Source organism: Acanthopagrus latus, chromosome 15 (assembly GCF_904848185.1).
Source record: "Acanthopagrus latus isolate v.2019 chromosome 15, fAcaLat1.1, whole genome shotgun sequence".
Taxonomy (NCBI): domain Eukaryota; kingdom Metazoa; phylum Chordata; class Actinopteri; order Spariformes; family Sparidae; genus Acanthopagrus; species Acanthopagrus latus.
In genome coordinates, this window is record NC_051053.1 from 25,837,805 (window position 1) to 25,848,511 (window position 10,707).

A 10,707-nucleotide genomic window follows, 5' to 3' on the forward strand; every position below is an offset into this window, starting at 1 on the left:
CGCAAGGGACAATTCAAAATGAGCGTTTTCCTTTTACATCATACAGATTCAGGCTACAACTACGGAAGCTCTGAGGGGCCAAGACAGGATTCAGGTGATCATTTTGGTCTGAATTATTCTTTCTCCTGAGTTTATGACTGGATAACTGGTAAAATATTAATTACAAAAATACAAATAAATTATTATTATTATTATTATTATTATTATTATTGTTGTTGTTGTTGTTGTTGTTGTTGTTGTTATGATTATTATTATTATTATTATTGATTATAATATGTGCAAACATATTAATATGTTTCTATTTATTTTTTATTCATAATTTGTGTAACCGAGTGAAAAGGTGAAATTTCTCTTTTGTCAGGTGTGAAACCAAATACAAGAAAAAAGTTTAAAAGAAAAAAAAAGTTTTGGTTTTATGTTAGAAACCAAATGAAAAAAAAACTGTCAAGGAAATTAGTTTTTTGTCTCATGTGTGGAAAAAAATAAGTTCTTATTTTTTTTGGGGGGGGGGGGGGGGCCGGGGACAAAAGTTTTTTATGTTATGTGAAAAAGTTTGAATAAGAATAAGACATGATAAGAAAAAAAACCCTCAGGGAATGAATTTGGTTTTTGTGTGGAAAAAAATGATCATTTATCATGTGAGAAATCAAATACAAAAAGCTTTTAATGTATGTGAAAAAAAACACACATCAAGAAAAAACGTTTTGTATCATGATTGAATTAACTGAGGAAAACATTTTCTGGAAAAAAAAAACCAGTATCGTGGCAATGTGTGGGGAAAAAAAGTGAAAAAATGTAAGGGGGGTAAATAAAATCTCTAAATGTTCAAATAAACATATATATAACATATATGTACTTTATCAATTACTCAGTGCATACAGACACACCACTCTATTCTGTAGCAACCGGCAGATAATAAACAATATACACAAAACAGTGTTAGTCTGTGAGTCACAACTGCAGCAGCCGACCTACCAGGCTGGTTACCATGGCAACCAGCATGCCACAGCTGTGTGTGTGTGTGTGTGTGTATGTGTGTGTGTGTGTGTTGTGCTGAATCACAGGAACAGGAGGCATCACAGCATCAGTCTTCATACAGAATCCTGTAACAGTAATAAAACATCATACAAGAAAAAATCTGTTTTTAAACTGGGATCTTGTTACACACTTTTACTTTACTGTCCAACTGACCTCACTGAGGATTTACCATTTATGTAAAAATTAAATGGACTCCTGAAAGTGTCACCTGAACCAAGAATTTAAATTTAAAGTTGGCCTTTTTTTCTCTATGTGTTTTTTTTTGTGTCTTATTTAACTTATTTAAAGAAAAACTCTTCTGTCTGCAGACGAGTCGGTGTGTCTCGTCTCAAAGACACACAGCAACCACAGATTCAGACCCATCGATGAAGCTGCACAGGGTCTTAAATAAGAGCTCCAGAAGTCCCTGAAGCCCTTACAGGAGAACCTAAAGGTCTTTGAACAAGTTAAAGGAAACTGAGATCAAACAGCAGAATGCATCAAGGTCCAGGCCCGACACACAGAGGCGCAGATCAAAGAGCAGTTTAAGAGCTTCATTAGTTTCTCCAAGAGGAAGAGGAGGCCAGGATCTCTGCTCTGGGCAGAGAAATCGCAGCACTTTCACAGTCAGAGCCACAGAGGAGGATCAGAGAGCTGAAGACGTCTCAATCCTGCAGAACTACAAGGCTGAAGAGAGTCCAGCAGCGCCTCCTGCTGGAGGATCCACAGCTGCCCCTCAGGAGCTCTGATAGACCGGGCCAAACACCTGGGCAACCTGAGCTTCAACATCTGGAATAAGATGAGGGACACGGTCTCCTACACTCCTGTCATTCTGGATCCAAACTCTGCTCATCCAGAACTCCTCCACTGTTTGTCTGTGATGATAACTGTGCTGATGATGAGAACTGTGGTGAAATTCTTAGTCTTGCTTATCAAGCAATGTGTTTAAACTCCCACTGAAGTTTATCAGGAGTTAATGTCTCTGCAGCGGTGAAAGTAAGTAAGTAAAAAGTTCTACCAAAATGGAAAATTCAGTCCTTATCTACTCACCCCCAAGCTGACTGAAAGTCAGGTGAAGTTTTGTGGTCCACAAAACATTTCTGGAGCTTCAAATGCAAGACGATGTCGCAGCATTCTCCTAAAAAACTGAAATTCAAAATTCAAAAAAACACAGAAAATAAGATAAAATGGCTCCTTGCAGCTTGTCCAGCCTCCAACTTAAACATAATGTGATAAAATATTAGAAACATTTTCTTATTTGTGGCTGATTGGAATATTACATCACTGACTTTCTCATGCAGTTCCCATGGATCGTGATCAGAATCAGAATCAGAACTCTTTTATTCATCCTGCAAACGGGGATATCTGTGTGTCACAGCAGCATAAGGACAGTTCAATTTAACAATAAAGAATAATCATAGTACAAAATAAACACTATAATAAAAAGGTAAGAAACAGATTCCTATAAAAATAATATGTACAAGTGTCCCGCCCCTTTCTGTGACATCACCCCATGAAGTCATCATTCACATTTAATTTAATTATTTTTATAGTAAAAGTACAGAACAGAAATCATTAACACTTGAGCTGAGGTGTTCAAATTACCTGAATTCACCCAATTATAATACTGAAGTAATGTAACTTGATTACATTCGTTAGTATTGAAATAATAACAAATAAAGACCAGAGAAATTAAATATCAATAAAGAAAAACTGTCCTTTTTTCAATCCTATTGACAATCATTTAACTAAGTTGGTTCTATTAATATTTGTTCAATTTTCAGTTCAGCCTCTTTCAACAATACAGAGATTACAGGACACAGGATGAAATTAAGGATCCATGGCGGGACTCAAACCCAGAGCAGAAGCAAAGCCTCCATTCACATCCTGCTCTGCCACCTGAGCCAAACACTATTATGAGTTCACACTGGATGAATAAACACAATGAGTCCCGCCCACAGACTTTCTGACGAATGCAGGTGGTGCGCGCCAAAAAGGGGCGGTCTCTCTCTTTTCCCGCGTGAAATTAGTGGATTTCCCTCCAAAACTGTAGATGTGTATTTAAATAGCTGTTGGATCGTCACTCTGGTTCCAGCAGCTCTACTCTGAGGACACGAATACGGTCAGTAAACACTTCTGTACGAATCTGCTTTATGTGTGTGCTTACCTGTTCAGTTCAGGTGTATTCATGTCTGTGTGGGAGTTGTACAGATCTCAGGTGATTAGCCCAGGTGATGTTCCTTTATATATCAAAGAGCTCCACATTGCAAAGTAACCTCCATGTTGTCTCAGCCCAGTGCCGGTTAAAATGGAGCCAGCCTCCCTCTCATGTCGGTCTGATTTGTTTTTGCCTCAAATGTTTCTGAAATAACTCCGAGCACGAAACTGTACACGTCTCATGTAACTGTTTATTGTTGAGATAAATTCGGCTGGAACATAATCCTGTAATTACATCCATTTAAACGCACCGCGGACTGTATGTTTTGCTCAGTGCACCAAACTCCATTGTGATTTTGGCCGTTTTAAATCTGCCGTGTTTATTACATGAATACTGCACAGTTAATTAAATTTAGGTCGCTATCACCAAACAAGTCGCTAGTTTTGGTCAAATCGGCAGGAAGTATTTTTAAAGGTATTTACATAATCCTCTTAAAACAGAGAAATACTATCTATAATGAACGCTGTGTTTGCACCAAACTCCATTGTGATTTTGGTCGTTTTTTTCTCTGCAGTCTTTATAACATGAATACTGCACAGTTAAGTAAATGTAGGTCACTGTCTCAGAACAAGTCGCTAGTTTCGTTAAATTCGGCTTGAAGTATTACTTATTTATTTATTATTTTGAACGGCGTGAAAGCTGGTTAGCTAATGTTTACTGGTCAGTTTAAGTCAGTGGTTATGATCCCTGTTAGCTAGCTGAGTTTAAAGTTGTTGGAGATGCACTGCAAGGTTTGGAAACATGTTAGCAGCGGCTCAGCTGCTTTATTAACGGGGTACTGACACTATAATGAGCTTTATAAAGATGTCTAGTCATTTCATCGTTGTGTTTTTACAGACATGTTTGCATGTTAGCTAAGGTGTGTGTCTGTTGGAGAGTGTTAGCATGACGCCATTAGCGTGCGGTGTAATGTTAGCTCGTTAAGACTAGCATCTTTACAGCTGAATATCTGAGTACAGCACAGTTAGCTAACAGGCTCCAGGTGCTCAATAATGTCTCAGTATGTTAGTATGTTAGCATCTAGAAGGTCATTTTGAGCAGCTAAAGTAGTTTATACACAAAATAAGCGGCCTCATTGTAGCTGCACAGAATGTGTTCAGTGTGTTTGTCTCAGTTCTGGTTTAATGTGTTACTGAAATCACTGCACTGACTCCCTGTGTGTCAAAAGATAGACTTTAAAATCATATTACTAGTGTATAAAGCTCTTAATGTTCTCAGAACTTATTGCATTTGGTTTATTTGATTTATTTTACCTTAAAAAACACATTTATTAAATCAGATGAAAGTAGATTTTATAGTGCAGAGTGATGTGAGACTCCTGAGGTGATGTCATGCACGTGGTCACAGACTGCTGTATCATTCTTTATTATGAAATGATGATACTGTAAGAAATCCCATTTTGCCAGATGTGTCTATACTCTGTCTATACGTCTTTTTTCCGGTTACAATCAGAATATGTGTATACACACAGACATATATGCATGTAGTCATCATGTTATACTAAAGTACCTCCTCCTCTCTCCAGGTGAACAGTGGGACTTGTCTTCAGCTTCAGGTGGAACAGCTCTGACCTGTACGGTGATCAGACCCGGTGAAGAGAGACACCTGGTCCAACAAGGTCAGTGCAGTGTAGGTGCAAAAATTAAAGGCAGAAAGTGTGAGTTTTGTCAATTTCTGCTCATTAATACTCTATGATCAGTAAATGATTTTAGAGGATAGTCGAGTCTCATTCACAGGTCGTTGAATACCGACAGTTTGGGTTGGCAGAAGGCCTGCATTTATTTGATCTCATTTATATATAATATAAATTATTTAATTATATATTATTTAACATGTATATCTCCACTGTTCAGCCACAACATTAAAACAACTGACAAGTGAAGTGAGCATTGATCATCTTGTTACAATCAAATGTTCTGCTGGGAAACTTTGACTTCTGTCATTTCTGTGGATCCTCTTTGACAAACACCAGCCACCCAAACACCGTTCAGACCAACTGCACCCCCTCATGGCAAAGAACCCACGGCTTCAAAATGGCTTCCTCATTGTCCAGATCCCAATCCAGCTGAGCATCTGTTGGATGCGCCAGAACCAACTGCCATCCATGTTGGGGCCCCCATGGATGGTTCTTGGCTCTGACTGCATCCAGTGGAAGCTCAGTTGGATTGAGATCTGGGGAATCTGGAGGTCAGGTTGACACCTTGAGCTCTTTCCCACGTTCCTCGGGTCGTTCCTGAGCAGTTTTTGCAGCGTTGCAGGCGCGTTGTCCTGCAGGGGGCGCACTGCCACCAAGGAGTGCTGCTGCCATGAGGGGGTGTACTTGGTCTGCAGCTGTGTTTGGGTGACTGATGTCTGTCAAAGAGACATCCACATGAATGCTAGGACTCCTGGTTTCACAACCGAACATGGCATTGGAACAAAATCATCCATGTTATTTATTTCACCTGTCACTGTTATAATGATATGACTCTCAGTGTATACACATGTTAAATTCTCTATATATGTCTAAAATATCTATATGTCTATATTTCCTCTCAGTAAAGCAAAATCTGATTGACCTGATTTGATCTGATAAAGCAAAACCTGTTTGAAATACTTTACTTCCTTTGCACCCTGTTGGTTTTGAGCTGGGACTTTTACATTTAAATGGACAGCCTCATTTATGTAGATTCAACATTAACATTAGCCTCGGCGTATTCCCCTAGCAGGCCACTAATAAGGATCCTATTCAGTTTCTGACGTGCAGCTGTGTGGTGGTGAAGTTTTTGGTTTAGAAGCGGTTCTTGTGGTCACATTCATGGTAGAGCTGCAGCAAACTGAGCTGTAAACACCAGCAGAATGACCTGAGACATGTTAATTTCTGGTGGCCTGTGTAAGGTTTGTTAGCATTAGCATTCTTAGTCATGGTAGAAGTGCAGCGGATTGAGAGCTACGACACCAGCAGAACTGAGTGGAGATGTGTTGTTTTGGAGGCCTTGTGGTGTAGAGCTTTCAGGGAACAAAAGTTCAGTAAGAGCAATCCTGTTGTTAGTGGTCTGCCAGGCTTACCTGGTGTTATTGTAATTTATAGTTTAACTTGACCGGATTTCAGCTATCTTCAATGGCAAATGCCCGAGTGCAGTCCATCGGAGCTGTAAGCAGTGTTTTCCATGAATGGCAGTAGTCAGGCCTTTGATCAGTTGCTGGTATTGGTAATAGCGTATCTTACGAGCCCTTGTGCGATCCCGCCAACTTACAGGTCCCTCATGTTCAGACACCTATGGTTGGTAGAAGCGTGCACACAGTGTGCGTGTTTAGCTTGGGCTTCGGCCTGGCTAGGGACATGCTCAGGGCCACGGTAGAAGCTAGCCTGACGCCACTAAAGCAGCTTGGATCTCTGCCCTCAACTGTCCATGACGATTTCCCTCGCGAGTTCAGTGTGTATGGGCGCGATGCATTTGCTTGAAGATAATGTTGAACCTCTGTGATAAAACTAAATGAAAACAATTGCAGGAATTCATTTTCTTTGCAACTGTGTGCAACAGCATCCTGCTTGATAACACCAAGCAGAGATCATTACAAAGCTGTTACAGGGCCCTCGGCCTTAATGCCCAGCAGACCACTGATAACGATCTGAATGTGTTGTGGTGACATTTTTTCTTTGGAAGCAGTTGTTGTTGTTGTTGTCATGTTAATGGTAGAGATGTAGTGAAATGATAGCTACAAATAGTTTGAGCGGTTGTCAATTTGTCTGAGTACTTCTGAGTGTATTAAAGGTTTGTTTTTAGTTCTTGTGCATCTCCACTTGAGTGCGCAACTGTGTGCTCAGAGAGTGCTTGATGAGCTTTATGAAGCCTTTGGCTGGAGAAAACATCGTGGTATGAAGCTTTTCAGGCTAACAGTGTTAGCTAAACAATGTTGAGTGCCGTAAGCTACAACAGTCAGTTCGCCACTGTAGAGTTCCAGGCACCAAAGTTCAGTAATAGCAATCCAGTTGTTAGTGGTCAGGCTTGTGCGAACTGACCAACCAGACCAGACTTAAGTCCCACCTCAAAACCCACAGGATTCAAGGAGAGTTTTTACAGCCACTGGATAATAAAAAATGTATATATAAAAAATATATCCTGAAATAAAATGTAATTGAACTTCTCCACTTCCACTTCTCACTGTTAACAACTTGACTCTCTATGAGTCCTGTTAATAGCCCACAGAGTGCGTTATTTGACGACCTGAGAATGAGACTCAAAAATCAGCTGTCTTTGTACAGAATTGCTTTATAAGTATGCCGGCATCATGCAATATATCAATTAATTAATAATTGTCCTCCATAATGCAGGACACTGGCTTGTCTCACATGGCCTCTCTAAGATCTCAACTTTCTGCTTTTAATGCTGATTAACTTAATCTATAATAATATATCATATTTGATCAGCAAATGTTTAATATTGATATGAATCGACAAAGTAACTAGTAACTAAAGCTGTCAGACAAAGTACTGTGAAAGTATGAATAATATAGTTAAAACTAAATTTATGCAAAATTTGAAAAGTATTTAACATGTATATCTCCACTGTTCAGCCACAACATTAAAACAACTGACAAGTGAAGTGAGCATTGATCATCTTGTTACAATCAAATGTTCTGCTGGGAAACTTTGACTTCTGTCATTTCTGTGGATCCTCTTTGACAAACACCAGCCACCCAAACACCGTTCAGACCAACTGCACCCCCTCATGGCAAAGAACCCACGGCTTCAAAATGGCTTCCTCATTGTCCAGATCTCAATCCAGCTGAGCTTCCACTGGATGCGCCAGAACCAACTACCATCCATGTTGGGGCCCCCATGGATTGTTCTTGGCTCTGACTGCATCCAGTGGAAGCTCAGTTGGATTGAGATCTGGGGAATCTGGAGGTCAGGTTGACACCTTGAGCTCTTTCCCACGTTCCTCGGGTCGTTCCTGAGCAGTTTTTGCAGCGTTGCAGGCGTGTTGTCCTGCAGGGGGGGCACTGCCACCAAGGAGTGCTGCTGCCATGAGGGGGTGTACTTGGTCTGCAGCTGTGTTTGGGTGACTGGTGTTTGTCAAAGAGACATCCACATGAATGCCAGGACTCCTGGTTTCACAGCCGAACATGGCGTTGGAACAAAATCATCCATGTTATTCATTTCACCTGTCACTGGTTCTAATGTTGTTGCTCTCAGTGTTTACACATGTTAACTGCTTTTTACAGACACACTCAAAACCTCCCAGAAAAGGCTAAAAACTTTTACAAATACAAACAAAACCTCCACAAATTCACAAAACGTCCATAAATTCACTAAAACTTCCATAAATATACACAAAACCTCCACAAATACACAAAATGTCCATAAATTCACTAAAACTTTGACAAATATACATAAAACCTCCACAAATACACTAAAACCTCCACAAATACACTCAAACCTCCACAAATACACAAAAAACTTGAACAAATTCACTAAAAACTTCCACAAATAAACACAAAACCTCCACAAATACACAAAATGTCCATAAATTCACTAAAACTTTGACAAATATACATAAAACCTCCACAAATACACTCAAACCTCCACAAATACACAAAATGTCCATAAATTCACTAAAACTTCCACAAATATACACAAAACCTCCACAAATACACTGAAACTTCCATAAATACACTCAAACCTCCACAGATCCACAAAAAACGTATACAGATTCACTAAAAATTTCCATAAATTCACTAAAAACTTCCACAAATCGACACAAAACCTCCGCAAATACACAAACCTTCACAAATATACTCAAACCTCCACAAATTCACTAAAAACTTCCACAAATAGACACAAAACCTGCACAAGAGACGTGAAACTACCACTGCTCTTCTTTCTCATCTTGCAGGTGATGGACGATTGAAAGGACGAATCACCAAGACGAGCCAAACAATAAAGACGAGCCGCCACAGGAGCCTGAACCTGTACTTCACGAGGGGGATCAAACATGGCTGATATATCTGCACTTCACTGCAGTTGGACGACGGTTTCCTGAAGTGAATCCTGATTTCCTATTAATCAAGTTTTTTGGACTGACATGTTGTTCTCAGACTGTGAGACTCCCGAACATCCTCATCAAAATAGACTCTTTGGTTTCTGTCTGTCTGTGATGAAGCATCAAATGAGTCTCTTGTGAAACAGACCTGGTTCAGTTTGTTCACTTAATTCACATCATCTTTCTACAAAGTCCCGTTTTTTATCGGCATTTTGCTTTTATTAAGGCAGAGAAGATGGAAACAACAGGCAGCTACTCATCCTGTACAAGAAGCTTGGTTTTTTAAACTGAGTACTTACTAATAAAAAATAGAAGATGGGACCTGGGGAGCATAAATGTACTAATTTGAAAAAATTCAAATGAGTAAATGTTTAAAACGAATATTTTAGATATTTTTTTTTCTTTGTAACCAAATGGAATCAAAATAAAGACATTTTCTTTGTAACTGAGTGACTCTTGAAATGACTTATGTGACTGGTTCTTCTTGTCAGCACCGTTTAGCTCCACTAGAAACAAAAGAAAAAACCTTCTGAGTCCAAAAGAAACGTGCAGAAATGGAGCTGAATGTGTTTGTCCTGCGCCTCCCTGTGATCGATTTACTTGTGTGGGCCACATGTTCACACCTTCACATCTAAACGTTGTTTAAAGTCTTATTTCACCTCTAAACTTTGTTTTTATTCCAACTGTGTTGTGTTATTGAATACAGAATCTGATCCTCGCCCGTGGAGAAAGTGTTGCAGAATAACTGCAGACAAAGTGAACCAGAACATACAGTTCACATTTCCATTCACTTTCAGAGAGCTGAATGTGCAGAAAGGGAAACAGCACATCACTTCTTTTAATGAAACCAAAGAAGCAGGAATGTGCAGGTTTGAAGAGTTCCAGGTTGTGTTCATCTTTGACAGTCTGGACGAGTGTCGACTTCCTCTGGACTTCAGTCACCATCAGATCCTGACTGATGTTACAGAGTCGATGTGCTGCTGACAAACCTCGTCAGCGGGAAACTGCTTCCCTCTGCTCGCCTCTGGATAACCACACGACCTGCAGCAGCCAATCAGATCCCTCCTGAGTGCGTTGACATGGTGACAGAGGTCCTGGATATTTTTGGGGAGAGACAAGAGGTTTTGATCAAATGTTAAAATGTCAAATGTCTTTCATAATCATATGTGAAACAGCTTGGGACTAAAAGAAAGTTAAATGTAATTGTGGGGATGTGAAACTACGGAGCCTCTAAAGGGTCATTTAAGTTTTTATTTATTTATTTTTAAGAAACCAAGAGAAAGAACGTTTTTTCAAGATAAATAAAGTTTTTTTTTTTTAATTCAAACTAACTGAGAAAAAAAAAACAATCAATCAGTAAATCATTCTAATAAAGTATCGATCCTCTGACGGTGTGGTGACGCGCTGGTCAGTTTCATCACCTGCAGCATCACGTCAAAAAAACAA

The 10,707-nt window shown here is 39.6% G+C and overlaps 1 long non-coding RNA gene across 1 annotated transcript; it reads left to right on the plus strand.

The window, feature by feature from the left end:
• Positions 1-3,029: 3,029 nt before the first annotated feature.
• Positions 3,030-10,270, plus strand: LOC119033889. The gene is made up of 3 exons (XR_005079416.1): positions 3,030-3,139; positions 4,761-4,853; positions 9,115-10,270. It is a non-coding gene; the product is annotated as an uncharacterized LOC119033889 (long non-coding RNA).
• The last annotated feature ends 437 nt before the right edge of the window (positions 10,271-10,707 follow it).